We start from the raw sequence: 22,473 nt of genomic DNA on the forward strand, positions 1-22,473 counted from the left end.
CAGATAAACTGCCATCCTTAGAATTTTTATAAATTTTATCTGCAATATATGTTTATTTGAGTTAGTTTTCCTCAAGACCTAAAATAATCTTAAGTACTTGACTGGTTTTCTTCCTGTGATGCTGACCCGGCAGTCAAAATCAGAAGTCCTTTTACTGTGTGATAGGCTGCCACTAACCTAACTCTTGTTACCAAAATCCCAGGGTTCTTAAAACATTAGTGGGGTTGCCTGAAGTTGCCCTTTGAGGTAATGCACACTTTTGAGTCATCTGTCTTTAATCTCCCCTTCCTTCCCGCAACTCCCCCAACCCTTTGCTTTCCTCCCACTCTAGTTTCAGTTAAATATCACCTGGCATTTGTATGACCTGACCAAGGTTGCAGTATTGTGAACTCCGTCTATAGAGTTTCCATATTTTGCAGCTCCCCTGTGGAGTAGCCCCCATCCCTGGGAAGTGCAGTGACCTAGGTCTATTCCCTCAGTCACTAATAGTTGACCCCCGTCACAGTGGAGGAAGTCAGGGTTGCCAGAAGAAAGCGATTCCCTCTAGGATGGGACAGAATAACAGTAATGACATGTGATGTTGATAATTACATCCAACACTTATTGAGTACTTACTGCATGCCAATCAATATGCTAAGTTTATTTTATAAGAATATATTATTCCCTTTGGAAATTTTCAGAAGTGAGGAACTAAAGCACAGAGAAACTGAGTCATTTGCCCAATGTTGAGCATGAACACACAGCATCGGGAAGATTTTAACCCCGACAGCCCAATTCCAGAGCCTGCTTTCCCAGCAGTATTGGATGGGCCATACCGAGAGGGCAGAGTGGTGGGCCGCGAAGCAAATGAGGATGGATGAGCTTTCTGAATGAACAGTGTTCCACGTATCCCAGACTCCACAGTTGCTTGAAAAGAATAAAAATCAACGTGAAGGGGATATCAAGGATGAATGCTTTCAAGACTGTACATTCATTTTACTCAGTCTAGGTGTATAAGAATACAGATGGCTGCATAATTTAAGCCAGTCTGTGTGAATGATTGGCAAAATAACGAAAGCCCTTTGCCTTTGGGAAAATTGCCAGTGTGGTTCCAGATGCTTAAGAAGATGGGCTCCCTGGACGAAGCCAGGCAGGGTCCCTTAGGTGAATTAGCACCATTCTGTGAATTCCACCCCAAACATGGAGGCTATGTACTATATTTTTATTTATTAAGCAACCATGAAAGACAAAGCTGCAGAGAATTCCCAAAGCACCAACAAACAATGGAAGAAAGCCCAACTGTTGTTTTGTTCACGCTTCAGTTTTCCCACATGCCCCTCTTCTTCTCGAACTGCAAAATTACCATTCATCCCCAAGTTGACTTTAACGAAATGTGGTAATCTGTAGGGATCGTTTTCTTTTAGGAGCAAATAACAATGAAGCTTGCTATTTAAATCTCCTTTCCACTGATGCACTTGAGTATTTAAATTGCATAGTTACAAGTAATGAGCATTTTGTCGCGTTTTCCGTCTGCATCATACTGCTCTGTCCCATTATCGATGAGAAGGTATTTCATTCTGAGCTGTTCAAATGAAGCAGAAGAGATTTTTACCTGTTTTTCTTTTGTATTCTCATAAGTCTTTGGTTCTCCCAAGTCTTAGCCCAACCTCTTTCTGATGCTTGTGTGCTTTCTTTAAATAATAAACAGCTCTTGGGAGTTGCCTCATCAATAATGCCTTCTGCCTGCTTTTAAAAGAACTGTCAAAATTAGTAAATCCACGACACAAATGTTTTCCCTATCATACTTCCTCTAAATCAGGGATATTAGCTTCTTCTGCTGTGAACTTCTTTATAAAACAGTCAAGACATGATCAGCATATTTCACCTGGAGCTCAATGTGTGACTCGCCGAGTCAGTTTTTCCCAGCCAGAGGTGTCACGGTGAAAAAATGAGGATTTAAAAATAAAATTGCTGATGTTTGGTGACCCAGGCTTTGGGGTGTAGCTTTCACCCAACAATGAATTCTCAATAGTATCAAAGATTGACCGTCAGAAATCTCAGTTGAGATACAATGTCTGTTTTTCAATTAGATTGTGCTTTTCCCTCCCTCCATGGGCTGGATTAATTGAAACACAAGGCAGTCAAATGGCCCATCAAGGTCGTGCCCTGAGTCATGGCTCAGTTTGTTCTAACAGTGTCCATCTGGCTGGCAGTCTGTGTTTTCCATTCTGCTCCCCACCACCCAAACCCCCCTCGCTGGTCTTCCTCACCGTGTCAGGGAGCGAGGGGCAACACACTTCACATACTTCCTCTACAAAAAAAGGGTATCTCCGCCTAGAATGCGCTAGATCTGCTCATGCCCAGGGGAGTCCAACCTTTCACATACCACCCACCTCACACCTGTCTCTAATGACTTGATGTTGCATTACAGTATGCTTTTTTATAAGAACGTATTTTTTTAAAAAAAAAAAGGAAAACCAAGTATAAATCTGGCAGTAACTCACTGTTTTTTTGGAATAAACTCGTTTATGGACTTTGAAATGACACAGCAAAGATAAATATTTGTGAGTTATTTTTTAACAACAAGAAAGTATGAAACCTTGTTGAAAACAACGTTCAAGTAATTTAACAAAAACTGCATGAGTCTGTATTTAACATCTGAGAGGATACTTTTAGATGCAGGGAGGAGAAAAATCTCTCAACCCTTTCTTTGTCACTTGTCAAAAAAGAAATTCATGTTGTAACTTATTCATTTTTCATCACATTATTTCATATTACTATTTAAAATACATGCCAAGTGTGTATACAATATATAATATTTAAAGAATGATAAAACAAATACTCATTTAGCCATCATTGTCCATTAGCAATAACTTTGCTTTTCCATTATGTTGAATTTATTAATAGTCATGTAAAAATATTGGTATTCCTAAATGACACGTTTAGTTTGGCTTGATTTCACTTTTATAATACCACATATATATGCAGATTTGTGTGCATGTGATTTTCTTGTGTTGCTCAATATTAACATTTTAACATACATGATTGTTAAATATGTGACTCTCATTTGTATTTAGAAGACACTGAGTGGCTTCCAGGTTTTTGCTTTTGTGCAAACATAGCTATGAACATTATTGTGCATTTCCTGATGCATATAGACAAGAGATTCTTTAGAATATATTCTAAAGAGTGGGATTGAAGTATTTTTAGGTAATATGCATGGCTACCTTTTACTAGGTAAAGCCAAACTGTATCCCAGAGAACCACTGATTAATGAGAATCCTAATCTTCTGAACAATTATGATCTTAGATTTAAAATTTTCTCCCAGTAGATTGTCAAATGGCAACTAATTGTGATAATACCTTTATTTCTATAATTTTCAAATTTTTTTAAAGTTTTATTTTAATTCCATTTAGTTAACATACAGTATAATATATATTTCAGGCCTACAATACAGTGGTTCAACACTTCCAGACATCACCCAGTGCTCATTTCAACGACTTCACTCCTTAATCCCATCACCTATTTAATCCATCCCCTCATCCACCTCCCCTCCAGTAACCATCAGTTGGTTCTCTATAGTTAAGAGTTTTGTTGTTTTGTTTGTCTCTCTTTTTAAGCTCCCTTTGCTTGTTTCTTTTGTTTCTTAATTCTCATATGAGTGAAATCATATATATTTGTCTTTCTCTGACTTATTTCACTTAGCATTATATTCTCTACTTCCATCCATGTTGTTGGAAATGGCAAGATTTCGTTCTTTTTTTATGGCTGAATAAAATTCCATTAATATATGTATCTCCCACTTCTTCTTTATCCATTCATTAATCAATTAATTTCCATTAATCAATGGACACACGGGCTGCTTCCATACCTTAGCTATAGGAAATAATACTGCTATAATCATAGGGGTGCATCCTTTGATTAGTGTTTTCGTATTCTTTGGATAAATACCCAGTAGTGTGATTGCTGGTCATAGGGTAGCTCTAATTTTAAATTTTGGAGGAAACTCCATACTGTTTTCCACCAGTTTGCATCCCACCAACAGTGCAAGAAGATTCCTTTTTCTCTTCCCTTACTGTTTTTTGTGTTGATTTTAGCCATTGTGACAGGTGTGAAGTGATATCTATTGTAGTTTTGCTTTGCATTTCCCTGGAGGTAAGTGATGATGAACATACTTTCATGTGTCTATTGGACATCTGTGTGTCTTCTTTAGAGAAATGTCTGTTCATGTCTTCTGCCCATATTTTAATTGGGTTATTTGTATTTTGTGTGTTGAGTTTTAGAAGTTCTTTATATATTTTGGACACTAACCTTTATTGGACATGTCATTTGCAAACATCTTCTCCCATTTCATTGGTTGCCTTTTAGTTTTGTTGATTGTTTCCCTCACTATGCAGAAGAATTTTATTTTGATGTAGTCCCAATAGCTTACTTTTGCTTTTGCTTCCTTTGCCTCAGGGGACCTATCTAGAAAAATGTTGTTATAGCTGATATCAGAGAACTTCTGCCTATGTTCTCTTCAAGGACTTTTATTGTTTCAGGTCTTATATTTAGGTCTCTAATCCCTTTTGAGTTTGTTTTGTGTATGGTGTAAGAAAGTGGTCCAGTTTTATTCTTTTGAATGTAGCTGTCCCACTTTCCCAACACCATTGGTAAAAGAGACTATCTTTTTCCCACTGTATATTTTGCTTTATTTGTCAATTAATTGACATATAATCACGGGTTTATTTCTGGACTCTTTGTTCTATAGATCTATGTGTCCAGTACCATACTGTTTTGATTACTAGAGCTTTGTAGTATATTTTGAAATCTGGGATTCGGTTACCTCCAGTTTTGTTTTTCTTTTTCAAGATTGCTTTGGCTATTCAGGGTCTTTTCTGGTTCCATACAAATTGTAGGATAATTTGTTCTCATTCTGTGAAAAATGCTATTGGTATTTTGATAGGCATTGCATTAAATCTGTAGGTTGCTTTGGGTAGTATGGATATTTTAACAATACTTGTTCTCCCAATCCAAGAGCCTTTTCCATTTGTTTGTGTCAATCTTCAGTTTGTTTCATCAATGTTTCATAGTGTCAGAGTACAGGTTTTTCACATTTTGGCTAAGTTTATTCATACATATTTTATTATTTTGGTGCAATTGTAAATGGAATTGGTTTATTATTATTATTATTATTATTATTATTAATTGTTAGTTTCAGAGGTAGAATTTAGTGATTCATCAGTTGCATATAACACCCAGTGCTCATTACATCCAGTGCCTTCCTTAATGCCCATGACCCAATTATCCCTTCCTCCACCCACTTCTCCTCCAGCAACCCTCAGTTTGTTTCCTATAGTTAAGAGTCTGCTATGGTTTGCCTCCCTCTTTTCATCTTATTTTATTTTTCCTTCCCTTCCCCTATGTTCATCTGTTTGTTTCTTAAATTCCACATATGAGTGAAAACATATGGTATTTCTCTTTCTCTGACTGACTTATTTTGTTTAGCATAATACCCTCTAATTCCATCCACATCATTGCAATGGCAAGATTTCATTCTTTTTGATAGCTGAGTAGTATTCCATTGTATGTTACATATATATGCATGTATGTGTATATGTATGTATGTGTGTGTATATATATATATATACACCACTTCTTCTTTATCCATTCATCCATCGATGGACATCTGGGCTCTTTCCATAGTTGGCTTTTGTGGACATTGCTGCTATAAACATTGGGGTGCAGGTGCCCCTCCAAATCACTGTTTGTATCTTTAGGATAAATAAACTCAACACCCAAAAAACAAATCCAGTCAAGAAATGGGATTATTTTCTTAATTTCTCTTTCTGTTGCTTCATTATTAGTGTATAGAAATGCAACAGATTCCTGTACATTGATTTTGCATCCTTTGACTTTACTGAATTCATATATCAGTTCTAGTAATTCTTAGTAGAGTATTCAGGGTTTTCCATATATAGAGTATCATGTCATCTGCAAATAGTGAAAATTTGAGTTCTTCCTTGCCAATTTGGATGCCTTTTATTTCTTTTTGTTGTCTGATTGCTGTGGTTAGGACTTCCAGTACACGTTGAAAAGAAGTGCTGAGAGTGGACATCCGTGTCTTGTTCCTGATCTTAGGGGGAAAGCTCTCAGTTTTTCACCATTGAGAATGATGTTCACTGTGGTTTTTTTCATGTTAGGCTTTTATTATGTTAAGGTATGTTTCCTCTAATCCTGCCTTGTTGATTGTTTTTATCATGAATGGGTGTTGTACTTTGTTAAATGCTTTTCTTACATCTATTGAAATAATCATACGGTGTTCATCCATTCTCTTTTTGATATGATGTAAACATTGATTTGTGAATATTGAACCACATTGCAACCCAGGAATAAATCCCACTTGATCGTGGTGAATGGTTTTTTTAATGTACTACTGGAATTTGTTGCCTAACCTCTTGCTGGGGATTTTTGCATCTATGTTCATCAGAGATATTGACCTGTAGTTCTTCTTCCTTTTTTTTTTGAAGTGTCTTCATCTGGTTTTGGTATCAGGATAATGCTGGTCTCATAGAATGAATTTGGAAGCTTTCCTTCCTCTTCTATTTTTTGGAATAGTTTGGGAAGAATAGGGGTTAACTTTCTTTAAATGTTTGGTAGAATTCGCCTGTGAAGCCATTTGGTCCTGGACTTTTGTTTGTTGGGACTTTTTTTGATTATTGATTCAATTTCATTGCTGGTGATCCAATTTCATTGCTGGCGATCAGTCTGTTCAAATTTTCTTTTTCTTCCTGCTTCAGTTTTGGGAGGTTATATTATTGAAGGAATTTATCCATTTCTTGTAGTTTGTCCAATTTGTTGGCATATAATTTTTCATAATATTCTCTTATAATCCTTTGTATTTCTGTGGTGTTGGTCATTTCCCCTCTTTCATTTCTGATTTTGAGTCCTCTATTTTTTTAATGTTTTTTGTTTTGTTTTGTTTTGTTTTTTGGTGTTGATGATTCTGGCTAATGGTTTATCAATTTTATTAATCTTTTCAAAAAGCCAGCTCCTGCCTTCATTAATCTGTTCTATTGTTTTTGTTTTGTTTTGTTTTTTCAGTTTCTATTTCATTTCTGCTCAAAACTTTATTTTATCCTTCTTTCTACTGGTTTTGTGTTCTGTTTGTTCTTCTCTTTCTAGCTCCTTTAAGTGTAGGTGTAGGTTGTTTATTTGACATTTTTCTTGTTTCTTGAGATGGGCCTGTATTGCTATAAACTTCTCTCTTAGAATGGATTTGCTACATCCCAAAGATTTTGGACCATTGTGTTTTCATTTTCATTTGTCTCCATGTATTTTTGTTTTATTTCCTCTTTTATTTCTTTGTTGACCCATTCATTGTGGCATGTTATTTAACCTCTATATATTTGTGTTCTTTTCAGATTTTTTCTTGTGGTTGACATCTAGTTTCATAGTGTTGAAGTTGGAAAAGATGCATGATATGACTTCAGTCTCTTTTAATTTGTTGAGACTTGTTTTGTGGCCTAATATGTGATCTATTCTGGAAGATGTTCCATGTGCCCTTAAAAAGAATGTGTATTCTGGTGTTTTAGATTAGAATGTTCTAATATATCAGTGTGATCCCTCTGGTCCATTGGGTTATTCAAAGCCACTCTTTTTGTTGTTGATTTTCTGTTTGGGTGATCTATCTATTGATGTAAGTGGGATATTAAAGTCTACTACTATTTTTATGTTACTATCAATATTTTCTTTATATTTGTTGTAGATGGTTTATATATTTGGGTATTCTCATGTTAGGTCCATAAATATTTACAGTTGTAATATTTTTTTCTTGGATTGTTCCCTTCATATTTATATTGTGTCCTTCTTTGGCTCTTTTTACAATCTTTGTTTTAAAGTATATTTTATATATTTGGGTATTCCCATGTTAGGTACATAAATCTTTAAATTGTAAAATTTTTTTGTTGAATTGTTCCCTTCATAATTATATTGTGTTCTTACTTGGCTCTTCTTACAGTCTTTGTTTTAAAGTCTATTTTGTCCAATGTAAGTATCGCTACCCCAGTTTTCTTTCATGATTATTTGCATGAACAAACCTTCAGGTGTTAGTGTATTTAGGCTTCAGTTCAGTTGTCTGCAATGGCTTTCTTTACCTACTTGGGCAGGGTTTGGTCCCTTTGTTGTTAATGGACAAATTTGGAGCTTCCTTGGCCTTGAGTTGGGTCAGATCATGCTTGCCAGAGGTGCAGCAGCACCAAACTTCAGGGAAATTTCTCTGTGCTGTCCTCCGAGAAGATTTCATCGGCGGGAAGGGCCTACAACCTCGACCAGCTGTCTGTCCCCAGCCCACTCCTGGGGCCCAAGTGGGACTTGTGTATGTGCTTATATTCCCCTCTCCCCAGGGCTGGAGTGACTTCAGAGTGCTCCTGACCCCTATCAAGGCTGCTTGCACTATGCCATACTTGTGGCTCTGTGTTGGATGGACTCCTGGATAATGCTTGTTGGATGGGTTAGGTCTGTAGGAGAACACAGAGGTGGGGGTGGGCTGCAGGGTGTTGGTAAGTTTTGTGCTAATCTGCTTTGTAGGGGCACCTCTTGCTTTTGAGAACTGCTGAGGGTGGGTTGGAGGGGCATGTCCACAAGAGAATGCTGGGGCAGGGGGCACTGTTAGCAAGCTATGTGGAGAGTGTTTGTGTGGAGTTGGTTCCTACAGGTGTTAGTGTATCTAGGCTGGGGGGTGGGGGTCGGGGAGGGAAATGGTACCTGCCAGCCCTTTTGTTTTTGGAGATATCTCCTAAAGATGTCTGCCCTTCCAGCACATGCTGTGAAATTAGTAAACAAATCTCCCTCCTGTACATTCTAATAATTTTTCAAATTACTACTTTTATACTGTGTTTCAGCAGGGCTGTTTGTTGTGCTATCTCTTTGGCGAGGGGGGGGCTCAGTTTCCTGTTGCCCTCAGGATCTCCCAGAGCTATGCTTGCTGATTTTTAAAGCTCCAGGTGTTAAGCCCCCTCTCCCCCCATTATAAGACTCACAAAGTTAAGCCCCTGTGTTTTCCAAGCCAAATGTTATGGGGATTCACCTTCCAGTGAAGGTCCCCCATACCTGGGGATCTGGTCTGCTCCTCTCCCTTCTCAGTGCTTGCAGTGTCCCTCTCTCCTGTGGACAGTTTCAAGGGTTCTTCTCTTTTTCAATGTAGCTTCTTCTCCATGTTTAGCTGTGGCAAGTCTGTTCTGCCAATTTTGGGGTCATTTTCTGGGTTATTTACACTGATGTGGGTGCTGTGTAGGTGTATCCATGGGATGAAGTGAGCTTAGGATCCTCCTACTCCACCATCTTCCCCAGAAGTCTAATAATTTATTTATAAATTCACTTTTACACGTTCTGGACACTAACTTTTATCAGTTGTAAGCGTTAAGTGTGGCTGATACTGTGTCTTAGTTTGCTTGTTTTCTCACTCTCTTTATGGTCTTTCATGAAGAACAGAAGTTCTTAATTTTAATGTGGTACAGTATAGCCATTTTTCCTTATTTAGCTATAATTATTTTCATTTGACAGTATGTTGCCACCACTACAGAATAGATACATTTTCCTATTTAATCTTCAATTTTTAAAAATGTTTTTTTGTCACATAATTTTTTGACCAGTCTTGAAATTATTTTTATTTTTTTATTTTTTTTTTTTTTAAAGATTTTATTTATTTGAGACAGAGAGAATGAGAGAGAGAGAGAGCACATGAGAGGGGGGAGGGTCAGGGAGAAGCAGGCTCCCTGCCGAGCAGGGAGCCCGATGTGGGACTCGATCCAGGGACTCCAGGATCATGACCTGAGCCGAAGGCAGTTGCTTAACCAACTGAGCCACCCAGGCGCCCGAAATTATTTTTAATTAACCGTTCCAAAACCAATCCACTGATCTATAATTTCATTTCTATCATATTTCCATATTTCCATATGCACATGGTTCTGTTTCTGGATTCTTTATTCATTGCATTCATTTATCTGTTTTTTTGCCTCTTATATTGACTGTATTAGTTACTATTGCTATTTACTAAGAATTCCATGTAGTAGGGCAAATCTTCCTGGTCTAATTTTTTTTCTTCAGAGTAACTGGCCATTTATGGAGCTTTGCTCCGCACATATGATTTTAAATCTGCTTATCTAGTCCATGGAAAACTATTTTGGAAATTTTATTGGAAATAGCAGGAATCTCTGGATCATTTGGGGGGAAAACTGCCAAATTTATGATACTGAGTTCCTACAATCAATATCCAGGGTCTAACTCTCCATTTATTTATGTTATCTTGCATATTTTTCAGTTAATAGACTAGTCTTCGTAACAAACTTATATATTGCTTCTAGATTTATTCCTAGGCTACATTTTTGCTGTCATTGTACATAGTATCTTTTATTTGGCAATTTCTAAGCACTATTTGCTAGTGCATGAAATAAAAGTGACTTTAGTACCTTGAATCTTTTATCCAGCACCTTGTTAAATCACCTTATTAATCTCCATGATTTGTAGATTTCTCTGGGTTTTCTCTTTACTTTAAGATAAGGGTGGTGTTGTAGTGCACCCTGGCAAAGTCTGGGCGAAATGTACATCCAATTTAGATCTGAGATGCATGTGATAAGCTGTAAAACACTGATATAGAGAAGAATGAGACCAGTGCACAAGCCACCCAGGTATCCTCAAACTGGGATATCGCTGAAGGTGCTTGTGTAGAAACGTCTGAGTGATTTCTTTTGAGTCATCCTTTTCATTGCTCAAGTTTGAATCAAACTATCCAAGAGCTTCTTCCACAGCTTTGTTACTCTCTGTTATCTTCTGGTTCAAAAATTAATGTTGAATAACTAATGAAAAACATTTTTCCCTTATAAAGAGCAAATGAAATATAATAGAACATTAAACAAACATTATAAGGTAGATAAATGATAGCATTGTACATGAATACAAAATGTTTTGAAAGCATCCCTCCATTAAGTTCATTTTTCTGCAACAAATATTTATTGAGGGCCTCATATATGCAAGACACTGAGCCATTAAGAAAAGTATTTGTTTGGTCATCCCTGTCCCAGGAAAATTAAGAAGATAGTAAGTTTAACTAATTTAAGCCATCAATCTTAGAAACAGAAATAACCCCCACCCCTGTCTTTATTCTGTAATAGGTTTTTCACCCTGATTTATTGGATAATTGCCTAATCCATCTTGAATATGTAGACAAGAATTCATCAACCTGAAGTACTTAAATGTATTCATCTTTGAAGGAAAATTCCAACTAGCTAACCATTATGTCCTAATTCATTAGCTATGGTCATCACTCAACACTTTCTAAGGAAAAGGCATACAAAGAAAATACTCATGAGAGTTCTCTTTCTTACTCAATGAAAATTCTCATATTTTTCAGTTCATGTCTAAAACATGAAAATACTATTATAATGTGTAGCCAACCCAGATGCAGAAAGTTCTAGGGATATAATTCCCAGCTCTACTTCTTATAGGAAGTGAATCCCTGTAAGCATAAGAAACCCCTGTACGTGGTGTGGATCTTCAATAACTGTTATCTTCTCACTTTCCCTCTCCTTTATCCTTGCGATGGGGGGGTGGAGGTGGGGTAATAGCTTTCAGAGGAGGTAATACTTTGAAGACTTAATTACATGTTAGGTATTTGAAAGATTCAAAATATTAAGTGTCCTTTTAATTTAGTTCCATGTTTATTTGAGTTACTGAAGTTTCGTACACTTGTTCCCTCTGCTAGTAATACAGGAATATATTTATATATAATAAGGGCAAACAACATTGATGTATATTTGGTTAAAGTGCAGATCCTCCCCTGTTGCCACCCAATCTCATTTTCCACTCAAGAGAGAATGAAAACAGCATACTTTGCAAACTTTAGAACATTTTCCATACATAAATACATATATGGACAAAAAGTTAGAATGTATAGAATACATGGTTTTTGTTGTTTTAATAGAAATGGAATCATAAATATTTCTGTAAAATTATTTTCTCATCATAATAGGTCTTAAAGATGTTGCCATGTTTATATTTTCAGATCTTTACCATTCAACTGCCACAGAGTAGTTTTTTGTATAGCTTTGGATAGGGACATCTGGTGGTTCAGTTGGTTAAGTGTCTGCCTTTGGCTCAGGTCATGATCCCAGGGTCCTGGAATCAAGTTCCGCATTGGGCTCCTTGCTCAGCAGGAACCTACTTCTCTCTCTGCCTGCCACTCCCCCTTGCTTGTGCTCTCTCTCTGACAAATAAATATATAAAATATTTAAACATAAATATATAGCTTCAGATATTATCTAACCATTTACTTATTGATGAAAATTTATAATATTTACATCTATGTATATATTTTATATCACCCTGCAGTGACTATCCCTATACATGCCTCCTTTTACAACAGTGGACAAGTATCAGAGAAGATACTTGTACATCCTATTTTCCCAAAGGGAAAATAAATCCTACCAAGACCTCCCCACTTACACAATCTTACATTAGCAGAATCAGACTCATGGTCCCAGAAACTGATTACTTCCTCCCTTAATCCATAGTATACATCCAGAAGACTCCTTTAAATTCAGTTATGTGTTCCTCAGTATGTCATTCTAGAAAATTCTCATGTCCAAGTACTCTATATTTTCCCAAGTCAAACAACTGTATCAGATTCTGCAAGATTCATTCTCTGGATAAGTTATGACTTCTAGTAGCCAAGAGTTGCCTAATACATGCTACAATTCAAGATGCTAATGGTAGAAAAAAATTGCTTAAATTTGGCTGAATGCAGGTTAGCTGAAACCCAGCTATCCAAATCAAAAATTTATTAAAAAATTAATATGTACAAGAACTCTGTTAAAAATGAATATATGTGGGAACTGGTTTTTCAGGTATTAATTCTTTTGTTGCATATCGTGCAACTATCATTACCTTTTTAGTATTTGTACAGACCATTTTTGAAAAACACAAAGTGTGTGTACTACATATTATATAAATATTTATGTCCTACCTGCCAGTATAAATGAGATCATAACATTATTTTGTAATTTACCATAATTTATTTAGGGTGTTTTTGTTGCATGTTTTGGAAAGTTTGAATTTTTGACATGTTAGAATTTTGCTGATATCTTTCTCTAATTTTTCAGTACCAGTTATCAAGAAATTATTCCTATATTGCTTGCTTAATTACCTATTTTACCTGTATTTTTAATTCATTCTTAGACAATTATTTCTACTCTTTCATTTTTGATAGAGAAATGTTAGAATAACCTAAATGTCAAACAAAAGTGGTGAAAGAAAGAATAGAAAGAAAGAGAGAGAAAGAGAAAGAAAACCCTGTTCCATTTTTTCCTTGCACAAAGATGAAAATATAGCCAAATAAGCAGAATAAGCATAATTGTTTTTGAATTGATATTTTTAAAGTAGAAAAATCCCATCCTTTGAAACTTTAGTTCTTTTTTATCAATGATTCATTATTTGCTTCCTTTTCTACTTTACCATGTTAGAAATGGGTTTTATTTTAAAAATAAAAATATGATTGATTAAAAGAGAGCAGAAAAAAAGCCTAGAATTTTACCATTCTGAACCATCCATTAACCTTTTTGTTATCTGACCTAGCCTTTCTAAAAGATAAAGTATGTTTGGGGCACCTGGGTGGCTCAGTCGTTAAGTGTCTGCCTTCGGCTCAGGTCATGATCCCAGGGTCCTGGGATCGAGCCCCGCATCAGGCTCCCTGCTCAGCGGGGAGTCTGCTTCTCCCTCTCCCTCTCCCCCTGTTTGTGTTCCCTCTCTCGCTGTGTCTCTCTCTGTCAAATAAATAAATAAAAATCTTTAAAAATAAAAAATAAAAATAAAAGATAAAGTATGTTTAGGGAAAATATATATATATATTTATATATTAATCTGTGTGTCTTATTTGTCAGCAGAAAGGGGATCATATCATTATTTTGTAACCTAAGATAATTTATTTAGGCAACTTATTAAATGTTAGATATTTATTTTATTCCAACATCTTCTTATCTTAACAGAGTATGCAAGAATAATTTTTATATCAATTATATGTAAAAACAAAAAAGTAGAGAATAAAAGAAATGATTGGTTAAACATGAAAAGAACATGACTGAACATGCTATTAGGTATTAAAAGGCAAAAGTAGAAAAATATCCATATTTTGGAAAAGAATACATAATGATGTATGATTGTCTTTAAAGTGCCCCACGGTCTACCAAAGATGACTAATACCAGAAAAAACAGTGTCTAGGAATTTTCATTTAAACCCCATCATCATTTCAGCCAAAATGACCTGTTGACCAACTTGCTTTTAACTAAATTGCTTTCAACAAATTATGTTCTATAAAATTGCATTTGTTCAAATTGCTTTTTTTTTTTAAGTGGTCATCAAATCATATCAAGGACAGAACTAGAAATCTAGACGCAGTTTTTTTTCATGCTTAGTTCTTTTCTCCAGCTCAGTCTCTGTTGGTGTTTCTCTATCTCTTTTTCTCTCTGTGATCATCCTTAGTCTTATATTTTATGATGAATCAATTCCTATCCAGGATCATGTGGTTCTTTTTGTGAATGTGGACACCCTTTGAAAGATTACCTTCTTCATGCCATGCCTTCAGAAATACTGTAGAGTGATGGCTTTTTGACCATATTATATCTAACTCCAACTTTCAGTTTATCTTCTAGTTTGGGCATGCTTCTTCCAGCAATTTCAAACTAAATTTCATGTATCATCTTTTCGCTTCTCCTTATCAGATGAACACTAAACATTTCTAGTAAACTCTTGAATAAAACTTCTGGTGCTATATAACCAATGAACAAATCAACTAGGCTATTCCATTGTGTATTGCAAAATTTTATGATAGCACACTCTTCCCACATATACCCAGAACACTCTATTTCTCCATCCTTATAGCTCCATCCTCTAATTCCCAGAGTTATCTGCACAATGTTATTCTCACAATAGCAATGTAATAGAAAAAACAAATTATTAATATACCAGCATTCACAGCTTCTCTCTCCTGAATTCCAGGGATTCTTGTTTGAAAGGTCATTTATTGGCCTCTTCACCACGGCCCCAAATCCAAATAGCAGGCCCCAAATCCCCATAGTCTGTGAGACTATATTTTCCAATGGTTGCACAGGGCAAGGCAATGGTGTAGTATGATAGGTAGTTTGGAAGAGATGTGGTGGATGTGGTGCATGACAGTGTGTTGAGTGAGGGTTAAGAAAGCAGTAGGAGCAAGTGAAATAGAATGGCATAAAGGAATAGGAACATTTTTTTTTTTTAAAGATTTTTATTTATTTATTTGAGAGAGAGAGACACGGCGAGAGAGGGAACACAAGCAGGGGCAGAGGGAGAGGGAGAAGCAGGCTTCCCGTGGAGCAGGGAGCCCGACGCGGGGCCCGATCCCAGGACCCTGGGATCACGAAGGAATAGGAACATTTTTATTTTATTGTATGTATGTGTGGTTTTCTTGAGTGTATAATATAGAAAGAGGAAATTTTATCTAGAAAACAGGTCATGTTAAACTTCCTATGTCATGTACCGAGCAAAATGCCTGGGCTAGACTTGTTAAGAAGGTAGAAAGCAATAATGCCTCAAAGCTTCTGGAGTCAGATCTGTGTTTCCTTTTAGTGTGACTCTGCAGAGACTGGGTCTCTGTGGGGACACAGCTTATAAATATGATTGCCTGCTCAAGAGCTGAATAGCATGTCTTGACCACTTTCTCACACAAGTAAAATTAGAATAAAACCACCCTTACCTGATGACTAGCTCCCAAGGAACACCCCAGTACCAAGGGGCAAGTCTGGCTCCCTTGCCCTTAGTTTTGCTCCATCCACCTAACAGAAATTTGCATAACAATCACCAACTATATTCTATCTGAGATTCCTGTCAACTCTATTGTAAGCCCATATCTTATTTTGCATTAATCCCTTTTAACCTAACTACAGCACGCTCAGCATCTCATTTGACTATGGAACACAAATCTGTCATCTGAGCAATATTAAAGTCTTGCCATAACAAGGCTGGTTACAGTACTTATGAAATTGCATGGTTCTGAAGAGAAAGCCTGAGAAAACATGATCCATCTATACATTCCTCTGTATCTCATGGCATCTTTCTGCCACCACCACACCAAGACGACCAGATCGCACTGGCAGGAGAGTGAGGGAGTAACACTGGAAATATATCAGATGCTGAATTCAAATGCTGTGACAGTGACAGCAAGATTTTGCACATAATTTCAAAAGAAACTCGGGAGAGGGGATGGGGGAAATAGATGATGGGGATTAAGGAGTCCACCTGTTGTGATGAGTACCAGGTGATGTATGGAAGTGTTGAATCACTATATTGTACACCTGAAATATATATTACACTGCATTTTAACCAGCTGGAATTTGAATAAAAACTTTGAAAAAAAAAAAAAAGACTATCTTCAAGAATTCACCTGGACCTGCCATGTAATCTCCCTGTTTCTCACTCTCCTTGCCACCTTTGTCTGTTATTACCCCTCAGAAGCAGATCCTCATGTTGATACTTATTTGACTTGCTGTTTCCTGTCTTGTGAAGATTGTATGGGTCCCTAACTTTGTGTTTCCCCTAAGTCTACCTAATTTGTTCACCGTTGCATGGCACCTGGAACAATATTTGGTATCTAGTACATGTACACAGGTGACCTTGTGTATAGCTTTTATCACTTCTACTCCTCTCTCAGTTCCAACAGCTCAGACTATGCATCTTAAGCGAGCATACAGGATCTGCGCCAACTTTAATCATCAAAGGAAAAAAGGTTTCTTCATAATAGTCAAATTAAAGATAGGAAAGATAGCAAAGTTAAAGATAGGAAAGATAGGAAAGAGCAGAAAATCCTGTTAAGAAGAATAGCTAAGGGGCACGTGGGTGACTCAGTCATTAAGTGTCTGTCTTCAGCTCAGGTCATGATCCCAGGGTCCTAGGACTGAGCCCCATATGGGGCTCCCTGCTCAGCGGGAAGCCTGCTTCTCCCTCTCCCACTCCCCCTGCTTGTGTTCCCTCTCTCGCTATATATCTCTCTGTCAAATAAATAAATAAAATCTTAAAAAAAAAAAAGAAAAAGAAGAATAGCTAAGCACCAAATGATGTTTTGCAATTATTTGCAGTACTCTAGGAGCTGAAGTTTGTAAAGAAATTAAAATTGTTTTTTGAAAATATGAATATTTTATTTATTTGTTTGACAGTTCTACTATCTATCTGGCCATGTTCTAAACCCTGGATACAGGGATGAAATGAAGAGATCCAGTGTCTTTCATGCGGTGAATTATTTAAAAAGTGGCAGATAGAGAATACATATGTAAATGAACAAACAAGACCATTTCTCATGTTAGTAACTGCTATGAAGTCCTAAAAACTCGGTAACTGAATAAAGGGTGTCTAGGAAGGGTGGTTACCTTTGTTGGTGTGGTCAGGAAAAGCCTGTCTGAGGATATTGTAGTAGAGTATCAAATAACGAGAAGCAGGGCCGTGTGCGAACCTGAGAGATCATTCCAGGCACAGAAAAGGGAAAGCGTTCAAAGGCCCTGAGGCAGGAATGAGCTCAGCGTGTTTTAGGGGCAGGACCAGTGAATGAAGTGACAGAAGGTAAGGGCACCAAGTGGGCACAAGTCGGACAGATCATGTAGGGAAATGTAGGCTCTAGAAAAGCACGTTTTCATTCTAACTTCAAACAGAAGTCATTAGAAGGTTTTTTAGTGAAGAATGTTATGCTCTGATTTATGCTTTTAAGGATCAGGGAAGTTGCTGTTGAAGACTCTGTGGGCCCTGTCAGTTTGCAACACAAAGTCTGTGCCCAATACCTTGAGATTCCCTAGCAGACAGAGAGTCATGAATAAGAGAGCAACTCTCATTTTAGTTAATTGACATTTTAAAAACTCATATAAAAAAGTAAGAAAAAGGCAGACGACTCAATAGAAAAATTGGATAGTATATTTCCAATAAATGGATGGCACTTCATGGAAATGGATATCCAAATAACCCATACATAGCTTAAAAAATGCTATAAATCATTCATTTTTAGAGAAATCCAAATTAAAACCGTAATAAGTATCACTATATACCCCACCAGAATTGCTAAACAAACATAAAACAACACCACCACCACCAGTTAAAAGCCTCTGTAAAGTGTGTGGAGTAATTAGAATTCTCATGCTCTGCTGGTGGAGCTGTAAACGTCTTTGGAAAGGTTTGGTGGCGTCTGTAAAATATGCTGGAACTGACTCAGCTGCCTGTGAGACCTGCCACTGGGTGATTGAAATTGACAAAGGTGGGAATAGTTACACCACAGAAACTGACACATGCCACAAGTCAGAGTTTGCTTCCTTTGTTTTGTTTTTTTTCCCCTAGAGACCTAATAGTTAAGTATCAGCACATCACTGACTAAAGTTAAGCATACACATTCTTGGCTGAGAAACTCATACTCATATTCTTAACACAGATATTTCTATCAATGGTAAAGTGTGGAATAATGAAATATTATATAGCAGTAAGAATAGCAAGAGGCAATAACATGGATGGATCTACAAAGATAATAATGAGGAAAATAAGCCAGAAAAAGAAGAGCATATAATGTATGATTCTATGTATATAAAGTTCAAACTTAGCCTGAAGTGATCTGTGGTATTATGTCCATAGTAGTCAGAAAAGGAGGTGGTAGGGACTGGTAGTGGGAGAAAGTGTTCCAAATATGTTTTCTTTTTTGATATGTGTGCTGATTACATGGGTGTGCTCACTCTGTGAAAATTTATCAAGCTTACTCCCAGGCTTTGGGTACTTCTGTGTTTGTATGCTATCTTTCAATAATTTTGTTTTAAATAAAACAAAAGTAAGGAAATTCACATAACACAGATCTAGTAAATGTTCACTTATATATTATTAAAGGTAAAGGAACTAAGTTTCTTTATTTCAAATCTCTGGGCAGGATATTTAACAACTTCCATTATTTGTGTAGAAGAACAATTTATATCTCATCTTTAAATATTAATTATTTTTAAAAATATTCTCTAATTTGGATAATACAACTCATATCATATTTGGTGTTACTGATAATAGATTAGAAAGGGAAAATCTCTAGAATCTTGGTTTCCATAGTTTATTGTATGTAAGAGTCACCTGGGGGATTTGCTATGAAATTAGATACCTGAGCTCCCTTGAGGGGCGCCTGGGTGGCTCAGTCAGTTAAGCGTCTGCCTTCAGCTCAGATCATGATCCCAAGGTCCTGGGATCGAGCCCTGCATCGGTCTCCCTGCTCAGCGGGGAACCTGCTTCTCCCTCTCCCTCTACCTGCCTCTCTGCCTACTTGTTCTCTCTCTCTATCTCTCTGTCAAATAAATAAATAAAATCTTAAAAAAAAAATATATGCAGTTGAAATTATCCTGGTCTAAAAGGAATTATTAAAATATATTTTCATGTAAATTTTGAAAGATATATTATAATGGAAGTAGTAAAAGAATTACCAAGTATAAATACAAACAGAAATATATAAGTTGTTAGGGTATTTATTTATAAATTTTTGGTTAAAAAACTTACTTTAACTCATTCTCAGCTGACAAAATACACCCTAGAGAATGGAAAATTAATCCTAGGTATTTCAGGATTATTTGCAGCCATGGTGGGAAAACATGTTACTTCAGTTTATTTTGCTCTATAGATAACTTTCTTATGTCACATGGAGCTGCCTACAATTCTGTTTTAATAAAGGCTGGTGTAAGTGGGGAAATAAGTACAGTATTATTAAGGAAATCAAAGTATCATCGAAGGAAACACAACTAATGAACATTTAAGTATATAAAAATGGAACCGATTCTTATAAATTATAATAGGGTAATGACACATGTAAATGACAGGATATATGACAATATAGCTGATAAAAGCTTGATCTCAAACACACACACACGCACACACAAATATATAAAGGTACCAGCCACAATCTGGTGATTAAGTAGTCATTACAGTTAAAAACAAAACAAAACAAAGAAACTTACCCATAAGGAAATAGAAATTATCAGTCATACAAAAAAAAAAATGCACAGAAACACAAAAACAATTTTGTTACCATTACAAATACACAATGCTGCCTAAACATATAGTGCTCTCTACTGGCTCATTCCTCATCTCTGAAGGGCAACCTGTTTTACTGTAACAATACTGTTGAGGATCCGGCGACATGAATAATATAATTTAGTATCTATATTAAAATGCGCTATAGAATTATGCACATTAGGAAACATAAGTATTCTGTAAATTGCAGAAGTCAAAGTAAGAGTATATGTTTTAACAAATTATAAGTGTGTAAAATGAATAGTAGCAAGAACTGAAATAGAAATTAATATTTTTGCTTCTCATGTTCACAAGGGTTTTGTTTTTTTCATAAAGTTTCTTAAGCATCTTAGGCAATAGATAATTTAAATTCCTGACACACTGTTTATCAATAGAAAAAGATGGCTTATCTTATATAAGGAAGGGTTATTTTTGTTTCTCTCCGTTCATAAGCCCAGAATCAGCTTCCTCTGACAGTTATCTATTCATTTCTTTGTGGACGATACAATCTCTCAGAATAACTTTTACCTCATCGTCTTGGCATCTCAACCTAAAATCTAAGGCAATAAGATCACATTTCAGCATTTCCCTTACTAAGGATTTTTATTAATCAAGACACTTGCTGTTCTCAAAACACCTAATGACACTCTATATGGAACACTATCCACCATTTTCTAGATTTGGGAGTCCCATTCTGCTAGCTTCACCAGATGCTATGCTCTTGCCTTCACTGGACTTACAGTCATATCCACTTACCTGTTGATTACTCATATGTTCCCAAAGAATAGGATAAAGGATATGCCCCAACAAATACAACTCTTTGTTCCTGGCTGGGTTTCTGCCTAAATCCTGTTTGCCAAATGTTCGTTCAGCTGGTCAGCTGTGAAGGCCTCCAGAATTGCACGTGTCCTTTTCCTGAAGGTCTAAAGCAGAACTAACCTCCCTTCACAGTACTCATAGCCCCAATCTGACTTTTCTAAATTCTCCATAAGGAAAGAGGCATAAAAACAAAGGAAAAAATTTTTTTTAAATGTATGATCTCAGACATTCTTTTAAATTCTTTCACTGTTGTCTGATGACCTATTGCTCTCCAAGGGCAGGGTTGAAATGGGACATTATTCGGTCACCAGACTGCTTAATCTTAGCATTTCAGAACTCACCCTGATGAGAAATGTGTGAGGAGAGAAAGTATGGTCAACGTTTGAAGTCTGAAAAATATTTTCTGAATATATGCCTAATAATGCCTGTTAACTAGCTGAGCAGCATCTCTAAGGTTTTTTCTTTTTCCCTAGTATTTCACTTTCCCCCTTTTCTTGGAAAAAAATTAAAGATATTTACATAGTTTCTTCATGTACTCCAGTTTATTAAGAAACTTTAGACTTGCGTAAGGGGGATAATGTAAAAACAGCTTGTGAAATATCTGGGAAAGGCACCTAGAGGAAAATTTAAAGGGCATGTGCGAATAACATTTATTTGAAAATTTAAAAAGACTATCATCATTGTTTCCAGACCATTATATTGCTCAGCTACGTAATTTCTATTGGAACATAAGGAAGTGGGCAAGCAGAGGGAAAGCTTGAAACTTGAAAGGTAAGTTATAACTTTGGACTGATAGCTTTCAAGAGGAAATTAATTATGTCTCTCTTAATAGTAGGATAATAAGGGGAGTAGAAGTCTACAGAAGATAGAGAAAAAGGCTATAAAATTTTTGATACTTAAATAAGGTATTTTAACTCCCACATGAGGAAGCAGTGACAAGTACCATAAAATCAGTATGCCCCAGTAAAAACTAAGGATAAACTAATTTTACTCAAGACTGAGAGAAAACCAGCATGAATAATAATTGAAGATTAGGGGAAATGTACTTACTCACCCTTAACTTAAAAAAAAATCTGACCTAAATTATATATTATTCATTTAAATGCACATTATTTAAATGCACTAGATAGCAATTCTAGTAGACACTAAGTATAGCTCTTTTAAGCACTCTTGGTGTTTTAAAAGAATAGAAAAGGGGCATTGGTTTAAATCTCTCAGTTAATCATTCTTATAGGAAGTCTAGAGGTCAATATGAGGACTCAGTGCAGTTCTCTCCATATACCTGGTAGACAAATATAGAAATGTGAAATATACTGCCCAGAAGATAATTTTTTTGAATCCGTGAGTTGCAGCCTACAAAATACATAAAGATATATATTTTTTTAAAGATTTTATTTATTTATTATTTGACAAGCAGGGGGAGCGGCAGAGGGAGAGGGAGAAGCAGGCTTCCCGAGGAGCAGGGACCCAGATGCAGGGCTCAATCCCAGGACCCCAGATCATGACCTGAGGCAAAGGCAGACGCTTAACCAACTGAGCCACCCAGGCACCCCCATAAAGATATATATTTTTTAAATATCAGTGTAAATATATACAAACTGTT

This window comes from Phoca vitulina, unplaced genomic scaffold (assembly GCF_004348235.1).
Source record: "Phoca vitulina isolate PV1807 unplaced genomic scaffold, GSC_HSeal_1.0 scaffold15, whole genome shotgun sequence".
NCBI classification, from domain to species: domain Eukaryota; kingdom Metazoa; phylum Chordata; class Mammalia; order Carnivora; family Phocidae; genus Phoca; species Phoca vitulina.